At 38.0% G+C, this 24,645-nt stretch overlaps 1 protein-coding gene across 5 annotated transcripts in view; it reads right to left on the bottom strand.

Annotated features, from left to right (window-relative positions):
- The window catches only part of SEMA5A (semaphorin 5A), a 315,764-nt gene that overhangs the window by 217,266 nt on the left and 73,853 nt on the right, over positions 1–24,645 (bottom strand). For all 5 annotated transcript variants that reach the window (XM_039714857.1, XM_039714858.1, XM_039714856.1 and 2 more), the window contains one exon: positions 16,332–16,423. The gene's annotated coding sequence lies outside the window, so the exon portion shown is untranslated. The remainder of the gene's footprint in view (positions 1–16,331; positions 16,424–24,645) is intronic.

The raw sequence follows: 24,645 nt of genomic DNA, 5'->3' as shown, positions 1-24,645 counted from the left end.
GAAAATTAATCATTTGTACTGAAATCACAGCCTTCTTTATCTCTCTGGCTGTAAATGAAGTCCATGGTCTTTATGTAACCAGCCTTCCATATCCCAGCCAAGTTTCAAAAAAAACCAGCTCTACTCAGCAAACACAGCAAAAAGATAATCCTGTTTCTCCAGAAAGAAAGAAAAGGACCACCACCCTTCATCCAAATATTAAATACACATGTAGGTATGGATGGCTTCGCTTCCATTACGGAAAGGATACTTAATTTAATGGGACTAACAGTGGTATTAGTAAAGACTGAGATGTAAATTAACAAGACTGATGCCTTGTACCCTGCAGGTATCAAGAGGACTTTTCCCACCTGTCCTCTGTGAACAAAAATCAGTAGCAGAAACAAAGATTCCTTCACAACACCACCTTTCCTTGGCCTCTAAATCCAAACAGCATCCTCTTTCATGACAGACTTCTTACATGCCATAGGTGGTCTCTGACACAGTTGTTTGCATGTTATAGTCATGCTGTAGAAGAATTTTGGGGCCAAGGACTTCTTTCCTTGCTAGCTGAACTCTTTCTCTCACTGCACATATCATACATGGCAAAAACTGAGGCAGGGAACACTCTCTCAGAATATCCAACAAGGAGAAAGGAGGAGGAAAAAAGAAAGGTGTGAATACACTTCTGACCATATATCTCAGAAAAAAACAATAACTGCCTAAACTTCTCTCTACCTCAACCTCTAGCTGTTTATAATTTAAGTCCATTAATGATTTTTGATGTATTAATTTAAATACATTATTGTAAGAAACTGTGAAGAGAAGCTTACTTGCAACAACTCAGAGGAGAATCTTCAGAGGCCTTAAAGTGACAGAGGAACAGTAAATCAAGGTAGTAGATAGAAACAACATCACAAGTTTTTTACTTTTCTACCCATTTCACTACACTAGTATATGCATGGAAGGAGAAAGGGGTCTGGAGACTGCACCTAAAACACTGCTAGAGTAAAAAATAAAAAAAATGCATTTTTTAAAGATCCACAAACAAAAAAAGGAAAACCAACCAACCAAAACTCTTCCCCCAAGAGCCAAAAAACCCATACAACCCCAACCCCCACAAAAATACAATTAAACCCCCTCCAAAGAAACACACACTTTCAACATATACCCACAGCATGAAGCAATGAACAGACACCTTAGAAAAGACTTCAAAACCGAATCTTTTTCCACAGATCTTGTACAGGCTAGATTACTCCCTTCTGTACATCCTTGAGCAAGGACCACTGTACCAGTTCCATCGCTGCCCGAGACAGCAGCTGTAAGTGTAAGTGGAAGCAGGCTACACAGACCTGAGACACTGCAACAAGACAGAAGGCTTGAAGCAAAGTAATCGTACAGGCTAGATTACTCCCTTCTGTACATCCTTGAGCAAGGACCACTGCACCAGTTCCATCGCTGCCCGAGAAAGCAGCTGTAAGTGTGAGCCTGTGGAAGCAGGCTACACAGACCTGAGACGCTGCAACAAGTCAGAAGGCTTGAAGCAAAGTAATGTCTCCTGAAATCAACCCCTCTCCTTCCTGAAAGTGCAGCTTTCGTGCCAAGAAGGGATCACTAGCCTGAAGCAATATGGCAAGACAAAGCCAAGAGAACCCTAAACATGAAAAGATTCAGCTGGTTTCCTTGACTTCTGTATAATTGCCATATGTAAATCTCTCTCAACAATGACAATAATGGTAAGGTCAAAACTCTTCAAAACATATATCCAAATAGTGACAGTGACCAGCTTTTTAACCATTGCTAAATATTTGCACATTGACCTGTTATTTGCATAACTTTTCTATCAGAGACCTTTATTCAGACTTTCAACAAATTGCATTTTACAAGTTTGTAAAACAATCTGAAGATGCCAAATTAAAAAGAAAGCAGAATAAGCAGCACTATAAGATGCCATTTATTTCAATATATTATTTTAGTCCTGTATGTAAAGGGTCTTGGGCACTTACTCTATCCCTCATTCCCTTTGTTTTGACCCAGCTTGCCTAGGAGAAATATGAAGATGAATGAGGCCCATTAGGCAAAGGTATTATATTTTACAAATGTAGGCTTTGGTTTCTCCAACAACAGTAACTGAAAAAGAAAAAGCCCAGTAATTCAAGATTTTCTGTTTCAGCTGGACGAAAAAAGACACCTCTTGCTAAAGAGAAAAAGTGTGCACAGCTAAGCATGCAAGGCAGGTAACTGCTACTGCTAGGTCCAAGCAGATTCATTTAAAGACTATTCCCTCCAGGCACTGAAGTCATAGATGAAGTCAAATAATCAGGATGTCAATATTTCTAGATCACTTACAGTACACTGTGTTAGAAGTACAATTTACCTCTGAATTATAAACTACATTTTCCTTTGTTCAAAATAAGCCACTGTATGCAAAAGCTGCCACACTATCTACAGCTGTTCCAAAGCAAAGATGCTTTCAAATAATTATCTTTGCTGATTCTATAAGTGAGAGATTTAAACTACACTTTTAGCAAAAGATGAAGTGAGCCTATGTCAATCTAAGCATACAAACAGCAGGGTTTGACATGTTTAAAAGGTGCCAGTTTCAGGACTGGTTCTGGGGTCAGGCAGGTCTGGGGTCTCTTTACATGCACACCAGTGTTTACTCTTGCAGATGCTGCTCATGTAATTTGTTGCAGGAGACTCATTTCACTTGCCCTGCACACTTTGCTCCACATCTTTGCAAAAGAGTAAAGATTTGGAAAAAAAAATTGCTCATGTGAAGTAACTACTCCAGACTACCTTTTTGAACTATCACTAGCCTGAGGAAAAAAGTATTTAACTAATAAAACAAACTGCATATTCTATGGGTTCATTACAACAGATTTATGAATACAAAGGAAGATGTTTTTCCATATTGCTACTGTACACACTTTAAAACAGTAGTAATTATTTCATCTTTGGTCATGACAATTTTATGAAAAATACCTAGTTTGTCTACTGTATTGCTAGTGGTACCTTTTAAAAATTATTAAAAGAAAAGAACATTTGCTTGCTGCTGCAAGTGACAAGAAAATGGGGAGAACTGTTGTTTCCTCATCACCAAAAAAAAGGCCCCACTGTTGTGTATCACTAGTATCATGTAGACAAATCAGGAAAGAGAGCACCATGAATAGCCCTGCAATGTAGCTCAGTGTCTCTTTCTGTAATTCTTCTTGACTTGTTAAAGCCGAACTCCTCAACTAATGCAAAACATTTGAGAGGAAGATTGTTACAGAAAAGAATACATAAAAAAGACTCTGTCACCACACCTACCAAAAAATTTAGCTAAATTCTAAGGCAATATTTATGGTCTCAAGTCACCAGTAGTGACAAGCCCTGGAGCTCAGAAGAAAAAAGGCCAGAAGCAGAAATCAAGAGGCCAGAAGCAGAAATCAAGAGGGCTCTTTCAAAAAATAAAAACAAAACAAAACAAAAAAACAACAAACAAACAAAAAACCAAAAAACAACAACAAAACAAACAAACAAACAAAAACCCAACAAAACACAAAAAAAACTGGAGGGCTCTTTCAAAAAATAAAAACAAAACAAAACAAAACAACAACAAACAAATAAAAAAAAACAAAAAAAAACAACAACAAAAACAAACAAACAAAAACCTAACAAAACACAAAAAAACCCAAGCTGTAGCACATCCTGTTTCCCATCAAATACACAAACACCCAAACCTATACCTCTTTACAGAATAATTTCTTTGAATTACATTCCTTACTCAGTATACCTTTAAAAAAACAATTTGCATACCAGTCAGATACACAATTAGGTTAGAGCAATAACTCAAAGCTCACCTCACTAAACACTGTGATGAGACTGGAAGCTACAGATCTTCTTCAGTGAAAAAATCCAGCCGTACACCATCAAGTCTCATCACTGGACCCAGAAATGCAGACTGTTTACTATGCAGCAGAGTGGCATATTCTAATTTGTATTTGCATAAAGTGAGAGTCAGCTTCAATTAAAAAAATGATTACTGAGTTCCTTCAACTTTTTTTTAATACTGTCATTCATTTCTGCAGTGGCACGAATTTTAAGTTCTGCAAGAGGCAGACAGCCATCAGCTGTCATTGACTAGCACAGTCAAAAATCAGTCCTTGAATTCATAGTGACAATCTGCCAAAAGACAGCTAATATCTGTAGGTAAGGGTGACAAGTCATAAAACAAGAATCTGTCATCAAAGCTATTTCCCCAGCACTTCTCACAGAGCTGATATTTGTGATTTCAGCAAAGGAAGCACTGCTTCAAGAACACTGGCCTGAGTGAGGCCAGGAGTTCGTAGCAACACCTTGGAACTCAATTATCACACTGTGGGCTCCTCTCCCCCATCAGTGGGGTGTAGAGCCGCTGGACCTCAGCTCCCCAAGCAAGCACAGGCCAACCCAGCAGGACCATGCAGATGAGAACTACAGGCAGTTTATTAGGAATAAAGCCAAATCAGCACAGGCTAGGCCCAAGTTCCAATAAAATCTCAGCACTTTTTTTGAAATACCTTTTTTTTTTCTTAGCTCCTCAGCCTTTTTGATATCCTCCCAGGACACAGATTCCTACTTAAAGTTTCCTTGCACTTATATCTAGTGCCTTCTTCCAGTCACTGAGAGAGCCTTTCCCCATGCAGTGCTTGGAACATCCACTGAACTCTGATCCTTAGACTGGCCATCAGAAACGAGGCAATAAAAGGAAGGATTCTCCACCTCAGAGAAACTACAAAGCCAGAAAAGTTTTTTTTTACTAAGTAATAGAAAAAATGAAATGGTAATGTTTTTTGCAAATAAAAGTCTGAAAAGTGAAAGAAGAAACAGATGAGGTTCAACAAGGGAAAGGCATGAAGTTAAAGAAAATGATCCCGGAAAGGCCAAAAGTGCCAGCTAGGGCAGGAAAAGGAAACGCAGAAGGAAAAACTGTAGCAAATAAGGGATCAATGCATATAGCCTTGCATTTCATCTTCTCTTTTTGATCTACACAACACTTGCCTGCTCCTTTTCCAGTTGGTACTATTACTGGCAAACCAAACACATTTTCTTGGGGCCCAACAGACTGTCAACACCATCAACAACATAGAACACAAGCTGTTCTCTAGTAGAAATACAGTTTCAAGTGCTGAGAGTAATAGGAGTTCAGAACAGAGCCTGTACAATGGGGGCCTGCTCATTTTAGAAATTACAGAGTTTCAAAATGGGGTCAGGAAGACCTTCAGAAAATCGATCCATTGATAGCTATAAAATATCTAGAAACTCCATTTTTCAGTGTGAAACTTCCTGAGACTGAAAGAATGTTCTGAAAAAATCCCACTAGCTGCTTGCTGTGGTCTTACTCTCTTCCTTGAGCCATGTGCTGTCTGCTCCTGACTAAGACCAGATGCTGGGCTCCTGCTCCTTTTCCAGTTGGTACTATTACTGGCAAACCAAACACATTTTCTTGGGGCCCAACAGACTGTCAACACCATCAACAACATAGAACACAAGCTGTTCTCTAGTAGAAATACAGTTTCAAGTGCTGAGAGTAATAGGAGTTCAGAACAGAGCCTGTACAATGGGGGCCTGCTCATTTTAGAAATTACAGAGTTTCAAAATGGGGTCAGGAAGACCTTCAGAAAATCGATCCATTGATAGCTATAAAATATCTAGAAACTCTCATTTTTCAGTGTGAAATTCAGGAACTTCCTGAGACTGAAAGAATTTTCTGAAAACATCCCACTAGCTGCTTGCTGTGGTCTTACTCTCTTCCTTGAGCCATGTGCTGTCTGCTCCTGAAAAACATCCCACTAGCTGCTTGCTGTGGTCTTACTCTAAACCTTGAGCCATGTGCTGTCTGCTCCTGACTAAGACCAGATGCTGGGCTGGATGCCCCTAAGACCAAGCACAGCCATGTTTCCACTTTCTGCTAAGGTCTGAGTCTCATACTGCAAGCTTTTCAGTCACAGAGAAAGTGAATTTTGAAATTTCACCAATGATAATTAAGAATCTATGTGGGACGAGGGTCACAACTACAAGCAAAGCTGTGACTTAATTTGCATTAACAATGTGCTGAAAGTTCATTATATATAAAATACTTTTAATTACAAAAGCTTGTGTTTTGAAAGCTGTCCAAAAAGCTTTAAAAACCCCCAAAAAAAAACATTTAGAAACATGTCTTGATTGAACTAAAAGCAAAAGTTCAGGACTGGGAGAAGGTCAAATCTGGAAGACGTATAAAAGTAGTTTCAAGCAAAGGCAAAGTTAATTGAAGCAGGTAATAAAGAGGCAATAAGAAAGTAATGCAAGCTTATCTGTTGCATTCTATGTAAATTGGAAAAAGGCAACACAGAGACTGGAGTCACATGTGATGAATAATTAAAAAAGATCATCACATCACAGATTATTGCTGTAGCCATCTGGACATACTTTTTAATATTTGTAAACTGTACTAAAAAACGTGCCAAAATTTGTACATGGATGTAAAGAGAAACCAGAAGGAAGACAGTGATACAGCAATTTCAAATAGCTGTGGGGTTTTTTTAGATTATATTCAACTTAGAACAGTTCTCTGTCATTTAGTGTATCACTGTATAAAAGTACTTGACAGTATTTAGCTTTCATAGAAACTGAATATAATACCTTTTAAACGTGAATCAGCAATCTAAAGGACAACATTTTACTGTTAAAACAGAACTATTAGTGGGTATTCTGCACATTAATACTAGGCAAACTTCCAAAATAAAGATTATATTAAAGCAGTTACTACCATAAAGAACTGCTGGAAGAGCTCCAAAGTGTCATGAAATGACTATTGTGACAGCCTGCTTCAGTTAGCTAATAAAGGCAACTTCTTCTTGCAGTGGGTTTAGTCCTGAAATTCTTTGGTACAGTTTTAAAAGGCACTGGGTATTAAATGCAGCACAGGGTATTAAACACACCTCTCAGTAAATGCAGGGTGGTCACAACTAAGACAACCAAAATACAGTGGAGGAGAGCACAACTTTTACAACAAATCCACTCAGTCCCATGGCCCCATCTGCAAATGCACTTCAGACTCCCAGCTCCTTTCACCTCCCATCTAGTTACCAGCTTTTGATCTGTTTCTCTCCATCAATAATCAATATATTCTGCTTTCACAGCAACAGCTTAAGTGAAGCAAGGTTGAGCAGACTGATATGAAGGACAAGGAGAGGTAAGGCAGCTCAGAGCTCCCATCCCACATCTCTGCTACAGAACACTCCTGTTCCCCACCTATTCATTTAAGTGTAGCTTTGCTGTCAAGGTAAGCATTCAAAACATACAGGCATCTCACCAGGCTTCTGGATTCTTCCACCAGTTCTTGAATAAGCAATAGAGTATCCAGTGGGGTAGGTGGCCTGAACCATCCAACAGTTCAGCCTGCACTGACTATGCAAATTAGTACAGGTAATATACAATTAGTATCAGATAATGAAAGAATGGTTTTGGTTAAAAGTGATCTTAAAGATCATCTAGGTGCAACCCTGCTCATGGCATCCCATAGGCAGAGATACCTCCCACCACAGCAGATTGCATAAGGGGCAAGTGGGCTGCTACTTCACTGTGTTGCCCTTTAACACTATCACTGCAAAGATGATGATTTATGTAATTTATACATCAACAAGATTTTTAGCACACACTTGCAAAGATTTAACACACACATAAAAGCACTGTTTAATGTTTCCTCTAATCCGATGATTAACTTCCTTGACTATAAGCAAAGGGCATTCCACCAATCCAAATGACACTCTTCCATATCAGATCTTGCATATAGATCTCTGATTCAGTTAGAACTGCAACAGACAAATCAGACAGCTCCCCTCTGCATCAGTTCTGTCTTCTGAAGTTGATAATCAGAAACATAGTTATCAGAAAAAGCTATCAGAATCCTGGAATAAGAAGCCAGAAGGAAAAAAATTGTTTCTGTTAGATCTTTCTGAAAGTTCATCCACAATCAGAATCCTGGAATAAGAAGCCAGAAGGAAAAAATTTTGTTTCTTTTAGATCTTTCTGAAAGTTCATCCACATTTTTAGTTACTCACTAAATCCTGAAGTAAGATATAGATATTTTAAAGTTTCTGTGAAATATAAAGTTAATAAACCCTTTGCTGAAATACACCATGTAAAATTAAAAACAATGGAAGGCACAAAGATTTTCAAAGACCATTCTATAGCTAAAATATCCAAATCATCGGAGTTTGCAAAATCAAAAGGCAAAATTTTTTATTACTACAATGCTTATACTCAAGACTCCATGTATTCACATACAGAGGTTTTACACATATGAGGAACATCCCTGCACATGCCTGAACCTTGTCAATACAAATTTGCTTATTTTTACTAGCTCCTAGAATATATCACAATACCAAACCAAAACAAAAAAAAAAAGGAAAAAAAAGAGAGAAAGAAATAGTTCTTCTAAAGAGAATGAATCATAACTTTTCTTCCTTCAACACAACGATTAAAAATTTAAGTTCTATTTTAAAATAAAAAAAAAAAGGAAATAAAAGAGAGAAAGAAATAGTTCTAAAGAGAATGAATCATAACTTTATTTTCTTCCTTCAACACAATGATTAAAAATTTAAGTTCTATTTTAAAATCTGTTTAAAAGCAGTAAAACTTGACACAACAGAAAACATATACTATCTGGTGTAATGCTCTCAATGTGAAAAAACAAATAAGTAGATGTCAAATAGCCTAAAGTTAAATGAGGAATGAATGGCTCTTGACATATTTGTTTCAATAAAGGAAAGCCTCTTGTGGGTTTTCTTCAGAGCATACACTGTCCTTCTCTGTGTATTTGTGTCTCGAAAATAATAAAATAAATACACTCTATTTTTTTCCAGCCTGAAAAATCCTCTTATTTTATTTAGATTACTTTGATTTCCATGGTTTATCTAATTCCTAATGATGATGCTCTTTTTAATGATTTCCATTTACAAGCTTTCAGGAAAAAATCTATTCTGTAAAAAAAACCCACAAAAACAAACTAACAATGTTGTGAAAATTCAATTTCTTTAGTGACATCTATCCCAATGGTTTCTCAGTGGCTGACAGCTTTCATCAGTCAGCCTAAATTACATGAAGTGTCACTGATGTCTCCATCATATACAAAATCACTTTGGTAGCTTTGTAGCCATCATTTTTCATTTATCACTTTGGAATCTTATAAGCATACAGTATGTATGCACAGATTGCATACACTGAAACATGTCTGTGACTGCTCCTTTTGAGGAATCTACACTTCAGAGACCAAATGTGTCAAGGTCACCTTCAGCCCCTAAATAGAAACACATAGGATGATTGCATCTTTGCTTAGATTTTACCAACAGTAAAGGCGTAGATTGCATCTTTACTTACACTTTATTAACAGTAAAGATGTAGATTCAGCTTTCTTGGGCTGGTTAGTTTGTATCCAATTTTTCTAGAACCCCCACAGCTACTTAAAGTGAAACTTCCTGACCATCCTTTCATTTTATACCAAGGCTGGATTACATGCAGTCTCCAAGATCCTTAGCGCTGCCCAAGACTACCAAAATTATATATTATATATACACACCCCCAACAAGCATACAGTAGGGCTTGTACCCATTTTTTGTGCTCCTCTACATCCATCCACCCTCATCCTCCTAGTCTCTGTAGACCTCAGTTCCTTTCCTTTCTAAGGTAACCAAAACATGCTGTCATCAACAGAAGAGGCTATTCATGTAAACACCAATAAAATGCTAAAACCCTACCTTTCCTTTCCTGCATTTTCTTTAATTTCTTTTCTTCACCTTACAGTGGTAGTAAAAATGCTCTTACAATATTAAAATCTCGCAGTCTCCATCCCTTCTCTTCTACTGTTAGCCTTTTGCAGTTATAGTCTTTCTCCTTTATTTACTAAGTCTCTGCATTGGCGTCATTTTCATATTACTACAAAAAGACATGTTGTTAAATCTACTTCCAGGACAACAGTCCAAGATCAAAGCTCTAGAAGGAATATCAAAACAAAACAAAAAAAAACCAACCAAACAAAAAGGAATTCTTGGAAATGGTGTCTACTAATGACACAAGGTAAAACATAAGTATAATAAAATAGTTTAAAAGTAAAACCTTCCCTTTGGCTGCGGGTGTGGTGTCGAAAAGACAGAGCAGAAAAGTGTCACTTTATACAGCAGTGGTGCAAATAGACACAAGTATCACAGGTATGAGAAGGGTTTACGGAATCTACTGTTGGAATTCAAAATAAAGAGCCCACAGGGAAAATGGTGAGGATGAAATGCCTTTCCACTGGGTACTTTATGCAATAATAAAATGCAGGATTTGGTTTAGAGAAGGTCAAAAAGAAAAGGGACTGGACACACAAAAAACCCCACACCAAAACCAAACAAGGAAACTTGCATATATTGTATGCATCTGGCCAAGTAAAAGTTGGCAATTTCTGGCAGTGTTAGGAAATGTGTAACTTGAGAAGACAGACATTTAACATGAGAATGACACTCAACTTACCAAAGAGTAATACCAAACTTCCTAGCATGATCTAGTTGCTATGCTCTACCCCTGCATGCTTCCCCCCAGAGAGAGGATGGGACACTCTCCGAGGTGCACAGTTTGGATACAGGAACAAATTCCCCCCATCCTGTCATACGTGGCTCTTTCTCCTGTTCCTGATCCTCCTTCACCTCACATGCCACTTTCACCATAATGCTGATGGGACAGTTGCAGAGCAATCTAGCAGAAATCCTAAATTGCTAATGTCACCGTGATGCATTCTGTTTCTTTCACTAGAGCCCTACCAATTTCTACAACTAATAATACAGCCGTACACAAACGCCTCTTTTACAGAAGAAATTCAGGGCAGAGTTCATAGCTCTGCTTTTTTAAAAGACACTAACCTGTATTTATACTGTAATAAACACATCACGTAGAAAGATGTTGAAAACAGAAATTGAAACACGTTGCTTTTACTGTGAAAAATCTTTGCAAACCTTCAGTGCTCTATAAACAATAAATAACTGAAAGAGAGGTCATCTCATCAGGTTAACCATGAACCATGCTGCCAAGATAGAGAGTCTGCTCCAGCTAGGCTGTGCTAGCCTAGTACATGGATTAACAGGGATTTCAATTTCCAGGGCTGTCAATCTTGCATGTTTTCCAGCACTGGATTTCACCACATTTTATACAGATACAATCTGAATCCGAGTGAAAAATAATTCAAACTGCTTCAGCAGTGTTGCCAAAAGGGCTTCCAGAGCAAACAGATTATACATATTTTAATGCACACACTGCGAGTATAAAAATCTCTGTCATGTGAAAAAAAAATATATATATATAAATCCACCAAACTTGGATCAACAGAATCAGCTCAAAAGGTCTAAAAACAGTGTCCTTTTCTACAAATTCTTATGACATTTTCAATCATCATGACAAGAGAAAGCATCCCATGAGACTTTAGACAAATGAGAGATATCTGGAATAATTAAAGGTGGCATCTGTATTGCAAGGAGTGTGACCTGAAGGAGGGCAGTTGTGCCAGTGGGGGGGAGCTGAACCTTATCCCTAACTAGAATTTTAAACATAAGAAAAAAACAGAGAGATTAAAATTATAAATCAAAGACCATTTAGTTTCCTACCAGGTGTTAAAACCCTGCTTCTAGATGCCATTAATCTCAGAGATTTAACTGGCTTTAATGGGAAGAGTCTCATTCTCTGCAGCAAGAAACAAAGAGTTTTCCATTAGGCACAGTGACCTCATCCATCCCTCCCTGATCCTCCTTCACCTCATATGCAGATTCAAGCACAGCCCAATTCATCACTTCAGTACAAATCTGTTTGCAGCTCAGTGATCTGCAGTGATGTTACACACCAGGCACAAAGCTCCTAATAAAGAACGAAGCTCCTTCTACTCTAAAATTGCTGTTGCTGCTTTGAAGCAATGCAGGTTTCTTGTAACAAAGAACAACTACTACTAACGAGCTTTTCATTGTTACATTTCATTTGTTAAAATTCCACAGGTCCTGCACAAAGGGAAATCCTCAACACTACACACACAGTGCCACGAGGCAGACACCAGAAGAGCCAGAAGCCCAAGAAAAAGCACTTTTCTTCATAAATGGATGAGGTCAAAGAATTAGGTGGATGGAGAAATGGCTGACCTAAGCATTGCTTTAAATTGGTAATGATTTATGTTATATAATTCTTCTTTTTCCCCTTTTAACTGCTCTTATTCTGCAATTCCCATCCATCCATATCTAAACCCACACCTTTGTATCCCCTCTTCCCAAGAAAAATACTCTTTCCTCAGGACTGTACATTGCTATTTGAAATTTTCATATAATTTCTGTCTTTGCAAGTCTTGGCCATGCTACTGAGAAATTCTCCATTTCTGCTTCTTTAGATTAATTTTTGCTACTGTTTTAACAAAATTTATTTTTGCTGAGAGCAACTAACCTCTCTGACCTAATAAAAAAAACTATTTTCCCCTTTGGAAATTTTGATTTCAAGTCCCCTCAGAAAACTTCCCAGAGGAAGCACACATACTGGTACAGGAAGTTGGAATACTCTTTAATACTTTCATAGATCCATCCATCTCACATGCACTGATGGAAAATCCAAGCACACTGTTGCTTTCATTCCCAGTATCTGCTCCTCTCTAAGGTCCTAAAATTCTGTTCATTCTTCAGAACTTTATTCAGTAGCTCTTCAGCTCTGTTTACATATTTTCATTCAATTCCTTAAGATAAATTTCCTACTTTTATCTAATTTTCTCCCATGACCATCTTCCTCCCAGTAACCTTATCTGTTCCAGCCATTTAAACTGCTATCATTATGAAATGCTGTCACTTTTAGCCTTTCCCCTTTGACGATAATATAACTCCAACACTCTGCTTCTCAAGCTAATTTGCAAGCACAAAAGTATCGCCAAATTTATCAGTGTTTTCTCATTCTCTTTGTACTTCCTTTAGGCTTTGCCATTTCATCTTGCTTATCTCTTCCCTTGAAGTCTCTACACCAAAATGGGTGTCACTGGAACTCACAGATTGAGAAAAGGTGTTCTGGTAATTCCTTGTTCCCTGACAGGCACTACAGACTGTACAGGAAACAGGGTAAACAGAAAACTGAGATTTTTGGACTAAGAATTGAACTCTCAAAGAAACAGCTTGAACATATTAAAACAAATTTAATTGTAATTTATCAAGTGCCAAAATAAGATTAAAAGCATTTCTCTTAAAATGAGGGGAAAGGCTCCAAGCTCTGTGGGAGACCTCAAATTACATAACAGCTTAGCATTTTTTAAAATAGTGTTAGCAACAGACTTCTCTTCTGGGACTGCACCCTGCAACCTTACTGTTTATGAAATAGCATTGAAGAACCACCGCAGTGGATCAGGCTGCCTCTTTAGCCCAACTGAAATGTCAAAACCAACTCAGACAAAACATCCAGCCTGACCTACTAACTCTGTCTTTAGAAGAAGCTAAGAGCAGATGTTTAGAACAGCCACACACAAAAATTCTCTTCCACTCTCCGCAAAACACTCCATACTTTCTATAATTTACAGCTCAGTAACTTTCATACACAGGGGTAGTACCGTTTTTTATCAACTCGAAGAAGCTAAGAGCAGATGTTTAGAACAGCCACACACAAAAATTCTCTTCCACTCTCCCCAAAACACTCCATACTTTCTATAATTTAGAGCTCAGTAACTTTCATACGCAGGGGTAGTACCTTTGTTTATCAACTCTTTTATCTTCTTCCACCTGCTTTTCCATATTTGTTCAGAAGCTCTTTACACCCATGCAGCACACACAACATGATGTGGCAAAGAATTTCAGAACTGACACACTATGCAAAAACAAAAACAAAAAAAAAAAACAAAACCCAACCCAAAAGAAAACACTTATTTTCCTAGCTTTAAAACTGTTCCCTGCCTGTTTCACCTCATCTCTCTTCTAATACAAAATTAGGTGGCACTGAGTATTCATTTCCCATCCACACACCTCACAGCTCCTATAATTTTATAAACACCTAGCATTAGCACCTGGCCATTCTCTCTTTTCCAGTCTGGAAACCCTCATCTAGTTATTTGTTCTTGTATGGATGCTGCTCCATGGATGTCTTCTGCATTCTGCTGCCCTTCTTCATTTTGGTTGCATTTCTCTGAAACTTTTCCTGTTCTACTCCACTTGTTCTGAGATAGGAGACCAGGAGACCATCTTTAAGACACAAACACTTCACAGATTTAGACCGTGGTCTAATATTTCAATTTTTCTCCTTTCAGAGTAATTCCTGATATAAATTTGCTTCCGAATTGCTATTAAAATATAGAGTTGGGTTTTTTTAATAAATTGCTGCTTATAGTCCCAAGACCTCAAGCTAACTCAAAATACTTTAACATAACTGATCCTGAATTTCTTCCATGATTTTAATGCCCATTTGGTCTTTGTGTTTGCATAATGGCCAAACATTTCTTTTGCATTTGTTTCAGTCTGTCCCCTTTTTGTTTACCTTCTTTTGTCCTGTAAAATTTAGTTTCAGAAACAAACCTGGTCATCACACTCTTGTCCCAAGTCACTTACAAATATGAAAATACCCCTGGGAACTCACGGAGCTACCTACGGGAACCCATGCGGCCTGCCCAGAACCACGTTTTCCTGTGCTAAAGCAGAGACAAGTAACAGCCGACCCCAGCACATTGGTGATGTCCAACACACTTTTTCCTGAAATTTTTTCCTTACCATTTAAACAATTACTAACACAGTTAATAAGTTAATAACACAGTCCTCCTCCTTAACTTGTGCTTGTTTAGTTCCTTTAAAAAACACTTCAAGAGAACTTTGAATATGAAATAAATTTTCATCATTTAAGTAGAACAATACATCCAATGATGTCTTTCACCTACATACCAGTTGTCTGCTTCAAAGACCACAGACCATTTTTGTGATTTGACTAGAAATCACAAAAACTCTGGCTACATAAGATCTCTTATAAGTCAGACAGTCTGGCTAGCCATTAAAAGCCACAGAAGATCAGGTCAGCCATAGCACTGTAAAACTCAGACTTGAAAGTTCCACTGGGAGAGGTGCCACCCCCACCACAAATCCATGTTTTATTCAGTTCTGCACTACACTCCTACAGAAAAAATTTACCTACAATGTCCTATCAGAACATTTCAATTTGCAACCTGTGTATGTTAATCTTCTGCTACTGGTTTGCCACAACTAGGAACATTGGCTCCATGATCTTTGTAAACATCCTTCAAGTAGCTGAAGGCTGGTATTAACCAGTTCACCAGGTCTTAAACATCCTCTTAATCAGGATTTATTCAAAGAAATCAATCCTTTCTCAGTATCTTCACTGTAATACTCAATGTTCTTTTGAAAACAGAGATACTAATCTAATTTTGTAATTAATCCACTCAGTTTAAACAGGAGACCCCCTGGTTTTTAGACTCCCTGTGTCCACATGAATGCTTTCTGAAATATGGTATGAAATCAGACATCTTCAAGTACTCAACTGGCGAGACACTTAAAAGCAAGGGGCTGCATGCCACAGTCAGTAGCTGTTCTATTTCAGTCTACCATTTCATTCTTCCTAAAACAACTGGCTAAACTACATCTGGACCTGCTAAATTGAGAACATTAAATTTGCTCCAGAAAGCCAATCTCCTAAAACTCCCATAAGAAGGTTTCTAAAACAGGAACCACCCCACACTTTTCAGTGGTAAGCACATACACACAAGGATTACTCAGTTTTCTGCCATGGCTTTATCTTGGATCATTCCTGCCATAGAGTCATACACAGGCCACACAGAGTCTCCAGCTGGCCTCCTGCTCTTGGTGTGGTTGAAAAAAGCATTCATTAACTTTCTGTTTAGCCTGATAGCAAAATGTTTTGGTTTTATTTCCTTCTTTAAACACAGACACAGCTTTTTTTAAGATATCCTCTTACTTTAATAGTCTCCTCTACCTGGTCATTTAGCTATACAGGCTTCCTTTTCCTAAGACATTTTTAGACTAAGTGTGGAGCCTCCAAAACAATATCTTGAAATAGTCATCTACAAACACATAACTCTTTCAGTGTCACTTTAAACAAACATCCCCATTTTTACATAGTTTCCCTTTTTGAGGTTAAGCTTAATTCAAGAGAGGTAAGAGAAGAGAATTGCAGGTTCTTTTCTTTCACTCCTCCCATTTCCATTTGTTGAATTTCCTTAGCTTAGGGAAAAGAGAAAGGCAGAACAACTGTAATGGTCTACAAAGTCACATCACAAGTCTTTTTTCCAGACATCATCTCTCCATGACATTATCATCTACTCACTGAACAAAATACAGTCTCTTACCCACCTTTTAGTCACCATCCCTCTGTAATCATGTACTGCCTCTTTTCAGTGTTTGTGCAGAGCCAAAGTGGGGTCCTGGGTCTACCTTGGAGGCTCCTAGGAGTTAAGGAAACACAGAAGAGAGATAATAGGTATTGAGGAGGCAGCTCATCAGCAATTCTCAGACATTTATTGCAGACATAAAACATGTCTCTCAAGTCAATAAATTAGAAATATAAGGCACTTTAACTACACAATGTGAACAAGAACCAAATAGAAAGAGATAGGAGAAAAAAATCATTTTTTAAAACACCTGGCAGCTTGGGATGAGAATCAGGAAAGGAATACTTGCTGCAGAATTATCAAAATCCATGAGACATGAATTTGTGAAAAATCCTCACTACAAAATTTTGCCTTGATGCCTGAGTAAAATCCATAACAAAATTCAGGTGGGTAAAACTTCAGTATTCTTCCACCTTTCCATAAAACATAAAGTTCAAAAGAAAAATGTAGTTATTCTCTAATATCTAAAAACAATACAAAAGGCATTTTCAAGCGAGTGATGCATCATTACACACATTTCAAGACATTAACCCATCTTGTAGGAATGACAAATACAAGACAAATATTCAAAAAATTATCTTGCTTTTTTAAATTATTGAATCAAAGAGAGTACTGCTAATCAATCAAGTGCTATCTCTATTTGAAACAGCAAGACAGGAATCACATAGCAGTTTCCTGCTCTCAACACCTCAAGAAAAAGGCACTTCACAAGAAAAAACAGTAGTACTCTGTCCAATTAAAGCATTCATTTCCTACATTGAAAACGTCTACAGAACAGAACAAATACACCAGCAATCAACAGCTCACCCTTGAACCTAAACAGAGACATGAGGCAAAAAAGGAGCCATTGTTCCACTCTGTTTACTCACTATATGAAATGACTGTACTAGATGACTGGAAGTGTTTGTGATTTTTTTCCAATGCTTTCCTGACCTAAAGTCTCAGGAAGTCTGCCAAATGCATAACCATACAAATGTTTGGAAACATCACACGAACAAGAAGAACTCTCCAGGCTGGCCATCAAAGATTGAGATTTATGTTTACCACATCAAAATTTCTCAAGAATCCCATTCTCCCTATCATCAAGTACTTCAGATTATAATTTAAATATTTTCTCCTAATTTGGTAATTTATATAATTCATATCTTATGTGCACATATACACCCCCCTCCATGAAATTCAGTTATGTCAAACTCTGCTGTAGAATTTGCCAAAAGCAGATTTAGATGGTGCTCTCCAAGGCACAGGGATCAAGTAAAGCTAAAGGATAGAAAGTCAATTTCATAGTCCAAGGTGGTAGGAGAAGCTTATATTTTCAACAAGACATTGCATCACCTTTTCTTTGCCTCCCACTTTTCAGAAAGGCAAGGACAAATTTAAAACTTGGAAGAGGACCAAATGCTGCTTTTTATACTACTATGTACCAGAGAATACTCAAACACCTCAGCACTCAAACTACCCGTCACCAGTGCATGTTGATGACAAACTACTCTGAGACGTTCATTCTGTCAAGTAATTAATTATAGCTGTTACCATGCAGTAAGTTTTACAGACAACTACAAGCAACCCATCTCCAAGATGCAGTGTGCTAGTGATTTATGTATGCACTCACTACACCAGAATGAGCAGCTGAATTATTAGACTTTGAAACATTACAAAGAAGGCTGTATACCTCAATTTTCCTAAACAAGCCTAACACTACTAGTGCTTTCTATAAGTACCTGAACCTGCTCACTTTATGATTCTTATTTCTACATAAACATACCAGATTTTATTCAATCAAAATAAAAACTTGAGCAAGGTTACTTTTATTCTAATCTTAACAATTACCTAAACAAAATTGGAAAGCAGGGTATGAACCCATCTTATTGATTCAGGGAAAACATCCACACACACAAAAACTTATATGTAAAAGTTAGATTTCTACAGATTCACGTCTTGCTTGCCTTACACTTCTTCATATGGCAACTCTGCTGCTCCTATGACTGTGGCAGCACTCTAGTCAAGCACAATACAGTACATGCTGTGGGTAGGATAACACCAGAAACCACCCTGAGTATTCACTTATTTAAGCTAAAATTAGGCTAACTCAGTCTACACAGCCCACACCAAACCAGTCTTACAGAAACTGTAAATAAAGCCACCAAAATTAGAAGTCTAACTGAAAAAAAAAAAACAAAAAAAACAACCCATCAATTATTTTACTGGAAGGTATGCAGTCATGTTTTAGTTTACTTTTGCTTTGGTTTAGCATCTGTTGCTAAAGTAAAAAGTCTAGAGTGGCTTTGCTTCATGCCTCTGTCTCCCACTCTTTCCTTTCAAAATGACTTCTGGAATGGATGATCAATTTCAGTCTAACAGAAAAACTTCTATGGAAATGGTCAGGAAAAGCAACAGACAAACTCACTTCCCAAGCAGCTGTTTGTACCTACTCTCAATGACAAACACAGGTACACAAAAGGGGAATTCAGCCATGATACATTTTATTTCCCAGAAGCCCACTGATTTAAAAGAATGGGGCAGCAAGGGGACTTCTGCAAATGAATAAAACTAGACAGAGGTGTATACCAGTGGAAGGTTTCAAGACATCATCACAAGATTTAAAGCAGGACATGGGGGAGTGCTGGTTCCTGCTGCTGAGAGGATCCAGTACAAAAGTCACTGGTACAAGCAAGCAGTGTGATTGAATCTGGCAGGGGCTCCACGGAGAGCACACACGCAGTTCCCACCTTTGCTGTTACACGGGTGCAGGCACTGTGCTCACATCTGTCTGCTACACCTGAAAAGATATTTGGCTCCACACAGAAGTGAGCAAAGAAACAATCACAGCACGTCTAGACACCGTGGCTCGTCTGCACGCCGAGGCTTCCCACTTCTGCTGCAGCTGCATGGCACTGCTCAGGCAGTGTGCCACAGCAGAACCTCACCTCACCAGACAGCTGGGGCTTGCCCAGGCACTCAGGATCTTCACACAACACCTAATGACAACCCCTGCTCACCTCACAAGACAAAAAAGGACACTGAGTGGGATGAGAACATGCCAGCTCCGCATCATTTCACCAGCCAGCCTTGGCTTTTACTCCACAAAGTTGACAAGAATCTGCGTAATAATCACATGTCCTCCGAACAGAGACATAGCTATCCTAAGGTTTTCCTAAGAAGCTGTGGAAAACTTAGAGAAAAGAATTAAAACAGTATTTTCTCTCTTTGTTTATAGAACTATAGTTCTCCAAAGTGTACTAAGACTACGCTACAGTTCACCAATAGTGTGACAAGTTTTTAAGACCAATCAAGTCTCACCTTAGCAAGTCACATTATAAAACACACACTATTTTTCATTAAATCCTTCTGATTCACCTTCTAAAGACTATAGTAATTTCTTCCCATCCCTAACTCAACAACATCAAACCTGAGTTAAGGAAGCTGCTCCAAATTACTGTGGATGATGTCAGTGAGGCTAAAATAAAGGTGTTAAGGACACCAGGTAGATGGGGCTTTTCCAGACTTCAGTGTTCTCATCATCTATGCACAGGAGAACTAAACAAATATAAGGAAACTTCAGTCACTAATTAAAATGCTACTGAACACATTCTTTGCTTTTGTTGATAACTGGCAAGAAAGAAAATCTTGTCAAAACTGGAAATGTATCAAAACTGAGAAAATGAAAGGAACACAAGAGTAAGAATAAAAGGATAAAAACATTCTCCTTCCTGTTCCCTACCTCCAAAACATGCCTGCATTATGCAAAAATATCTTACTTTCAAGAATCAATCAAGGATGAATGGTTGCAACTGCAATCCATTACTTTGTGTTCCTTCTACAAATACTAACATTTCTCCTTATGATTTATGTTAGCAAATATTACTACTTATCTTTCTCTCTTCATGCTGAAAAGGTCCTTGCATAAGGAAAAAGATCTCATTAAATCTATCTTATTTGCATGACTAAAGAATGCACATAGAAAGATGGCAATTATTGAGCAGAATCTAGGCATAAGAAACATTAAAGAAAGAGGAATAGCCTTCTTATAAATCTGCATTTTGTTTATATACTTTCCAAATCACAATATTGGGGAGAATAAAACCAAAATAAAATAAATGTAGGGATTTTTAGGGAGGAAAAATCAGAACAAATAAAAAATCAATAGCTCCTTGAGCATGTCCCAGCTGCCACTGCTTAAGACCACAGAAATGCATCCCAAAGAGACAGACACCTGCAAACACACACTGCAGAGCAGAAGCTCAATGTACATCTCAATGCTATGCCTTCTCCTGATTCACATCCAGGGCTGGAAAACTTCCAGGTCCTGACACATGTGTCTTCTAGTTCAACTCAGAAATTACATCCAATCAAAACAGGAGTGGTACCTGGACTCTCTTAAGTTCCAGCTTTATTCTTGCCTTGGTGAGCACAAGCTCCAAGGCATGAACAACTGTGGACATGTGCACACACACTCAGGATCTGATTCATCCTGAGTTTGCCAGGCTGACTCCATAGGCATGGTAAAGTCAAAAATAATCAGAACAGACTCCTTTAGGTCAAAATAGAAGAAATGCAGAGACTGGAGTGCCAGGACAGGAGACAGATTGCTAGCAGAAAAGCACAGACCAGAATATGTGAAGTCACCAGTCAGCCAGAGTTCTCTGGATGAAAGTTACAAAACAGAATGACATAACATTTATCTGGTTTTGCTGGGATTTGACTAATAATAACTCATTTAAAGCCACTGAACTTGCCCTGCTACTTGTTTCAACTCCATTGAGGTCAAAGTGACTGGACCTGTTAATGTTCATTTAGCCTTTTAACTAACCACCATAGATTTATAGTCCAAGAGCAGCAGCACTTAGTTCTTCCAAAAACCCCACCATGATCCCAAAATAGTAATTTTTAAAGTATAATACATTATTAAGACTGCTGACAGAACAAACAGTATTACCTTTTAAAATGGTAGGAATGGAGAAAAACAGTAATAAAAAAGAAATTATTGTGGTCTTGCTCCCACTGAAGTCATGTTTTTCATTAAGACTTCAAAGAGCATGGAAAACATGGCCTTTATCCAACTTTCTGCAAATTACACAACTGAGTAATTTTATTTAAAATAAATCACTTCTGATACAACTCTGATCTCCTTGAGTTTGGCAGCAAAACTTCTAAAAATCTTTATTCTTGAGTGTGACGCCATTTATCCTTATGCTTCTCTGGTCTTTTACTGAAGTCTGTAGTGCTCTGTTAACACTGGTATTTGCTGCCTACATGTCTCCAAACTTTTACATGGTTTTCTAAACCTGAATTTCACTGGTCTGATGATCCAGGCAGGCCCATTTCCGGGATAGTGAGAAGAATAACACCTTTTAGTACCCTTCAGCCAAACAGTGTTAGTACTGAGGACATAAAAGGCCAAGAGTGTCATGACCAGAGAAATCAACTTCATAATGCAAGTCAAAGAAAATAATTTGTAGAAACACTGTAGCATACAAATACAAAATATGTTTCTGTGCATATCTCTAAAAGATTTTGATAAAAATAAATGTTTCTAGCATTTTTGGGTCCTTAGGATGAAACTCAACAGATGTAATGTGTTTGGTTTGGGGTTTTTTTGTTCATTTTGGTTTGGTTTTGTGTGTTTGTTTGTGTATATATGCATTTCAATATTGCAGAAGGATACCATGCAATTGTTTTATTAGGAAATCTCCTTTCTTCCCTATGCAACACTGTACTGGTTCTACCTCTTCTACCCTTTTCACCTGTAAAATAAATAGTCTCAGCATCACTTCACCCACCCTGACAGGAGCACAAATATTCTTGGAATAAAATGTCATCCATTTTCTGGAATTCTTCCAAGTAATTTCATGTCTTATCTGATTTAAGTGACATGCTGGTAGCTGATGCTAGCATGTAAATCTTAAATTTTATTAATCATGTTTTCCAAAATCTATGAAAATTCAGAAAAAAAACAGCAAAACTGAATTGCCTGTAATTTAGTCTGCATGAAACAGCTGCTTCCTTTCTTTCATTAACCAGTACATGGCTCTTATTTTCCAAATGTGGCAAGTAAGCTAAGAAAGGCAAAACCAAAATTATGGTTAGTCTGCATGAAACAGCTGCTTCCTTTCTTTCATTAACCAGTACATGGCTCTTTTATTTTCCAAATGTGGCAAGCAAGCTAAGAAAGGTAAAACCAAAATTATGTGTATCATGGAAGATCAGTCCTTAGCAAATGCATCTTTAAATATATAACCATAGAAATATTGTTTTCTCTGACCTCTGGCAAAAGCCAGTGAGCTTTTCATTTCAGTTTTAAAAAATTCAAATGAAGCTTAGATGACAGACACCTCCTAGAGAAAAAAAAAAGTTCCAAGCCCCAGGGAAGTCCTAGATTTTATTTACTATTCTGAAATACATTTGTTGTACTGCAGGATACCAGCTGATATGTTTTCTGTAGCATAATTAATTCAGAGACATCTGCTTGGTAGCAGACCAAGGATGAAGCTTGGGGTTATGAGACCTGGATTATAGTTCTCACTCAGGAAGGGATTTGTGGTGTATCTTTGAGAACTTTGATCTTCCCCATTTCACTGTTATAAAATGTGAAGACACCTTTTAATATAACCCATGTTTTTAAAATAAAATACAAGTTTTAATACGTCTCAGTGAACTGCACTGGAAACACAGTAGTTCCAATTAAGACTGAACTCCTGAGGATAGTCACAATTACAGGAAACCTTTATGGCTGTGCTCTCTCAGTCAGAGAGCCCAGCTGCCTTCTGGAGAAACAGGACTGAACAGATTCATGTAGGTACTGCAGATGCCAAATAATAACAAAAAGGCTAATCCTGAATATTGCAGCTGCTGATAATGTTCACTGCCTAACAATGCAGAAAGTATTACACTCACTATTGCTTACAGCATGCACTGCTAAACAGAAAGAAAAAAAAAAAAAGCAGTGGTATGTAGTCTGGGAGAATCCAAGATGATAGTCTGAAGAGGAAAATCCAACTCAGTGCATATAGCCTGAGGTTATTGGAAAAGTGTCTGCTAATATGCAGCAGACTCCCATAATTGTGCAGCTGAAGTAATAATATCCCAACAAAATGCAATTACCATCTACAGTGTTTAAAAACTCTGCCAGTTTTTACACGCCGGTTTATTCCAAAAGCTGGCTTATCCACTTTGTCAGTCTAAGTGTTCCAAAATTATTTAAAGAAATCATATCCATCCCATTTTAAATTCAGGAGATCATATTAAATCCTGGGTAAGTCTATTCATTTTATTCGTTATATATCAAGGAAAAAATTTACTTGTAATCAGCTTTCCCAAATGGAGGGAGATTTCTTAAACCTTATGGGAAGGGGGGCTGGGGTGGGGAAGGGAGTGTATGTGTACATTGGTTGGTACAACTCATCAACAAAGTTTATACCATTCAGTTTCCCAGCCCAAATGTATTGAAATCATTTATGATATGAGAGAGAGAAGTAACAACAGTTTCTTTGTCTACAGTGCTTTCATATTCTGTGTTATTTTTTATTTCTGGCTTTGATTGTTCTCCTTCAGTGATGGATGCTTTCCCTTCTTCCATCTCAGCATGCATGAGAGAAAGACAAAACTTAACATATCAGTCACTGGAGCCAGAACACACAGCACACTCCATCTGGTACCATAAACCCCAAAGTGATAGATGCTCCCTGCTTCCCCCAGTAACATTCTCAGCTCTTCTATTTTCTCTTCAGCATGAAGTTGAATGCGGTGGAGTTTAGGGTTCATTTTTTTTAGGTGACTGTAGAGATAGCAAAAATACGGTTGTTGTGATGTGGACATATTCCAAGTCTAAAATATTCTTACCAGGGCCAAAAGTTTTCCCCATCAGCAATGAAAGCATGCAATGCTTTGGCATTCTTCTAGCAGCCTATCCCTCCCTTTGCCACCCAACAAGCACGCAAGCCCCCATCTCCCTGGCTGCTCACCGTGCTGAAGCACTCACAAATGCCTCAGGCTAAGCAAACAAAAAGAGGTAAACACTTCAGTCCTGGGCACCATCCCAGGGGGGACACACACAATAATTTCCAAGCTCCTCAACAGATTTTTTTTCTTGTGTTCAGTACTAACAAGATTAAGGAAGAAGAGTTTTAATATCCAAGTAGGAGTCCTGTCAAGACTTTGATTACAATGTCTAGTTCATCATAAGCCATTGCTGAAAACAAACACCTTCCATGCTTTGCTGTTCACTGGGATTAAAATAGCAGGCAACAGACCCCAGAATTGCCCAGCCACGTGCCCAC

Source organism: Passer montanus, unplaced genomic scaffold (assembly GCF_014805655.1).
Source record: "Passer montanus isolate IOZ18808 unplaced genomic scaffold, ASM1480565v1 scaffold31, whole genome shotgun sequence".
In the NCBI taxonomy this organism is placed as follows: domain Eukaryota; kingdom Metazoa; phylum Chordata; class Aves; order Passeriformes; family Passeridae; genus Passer; species Passer montanus.
The sequence above is the reverse complement of the archived record's forward strand: the minus strand, read 5'-3'. Positions and strand labels throughout refer to the sequence as shown.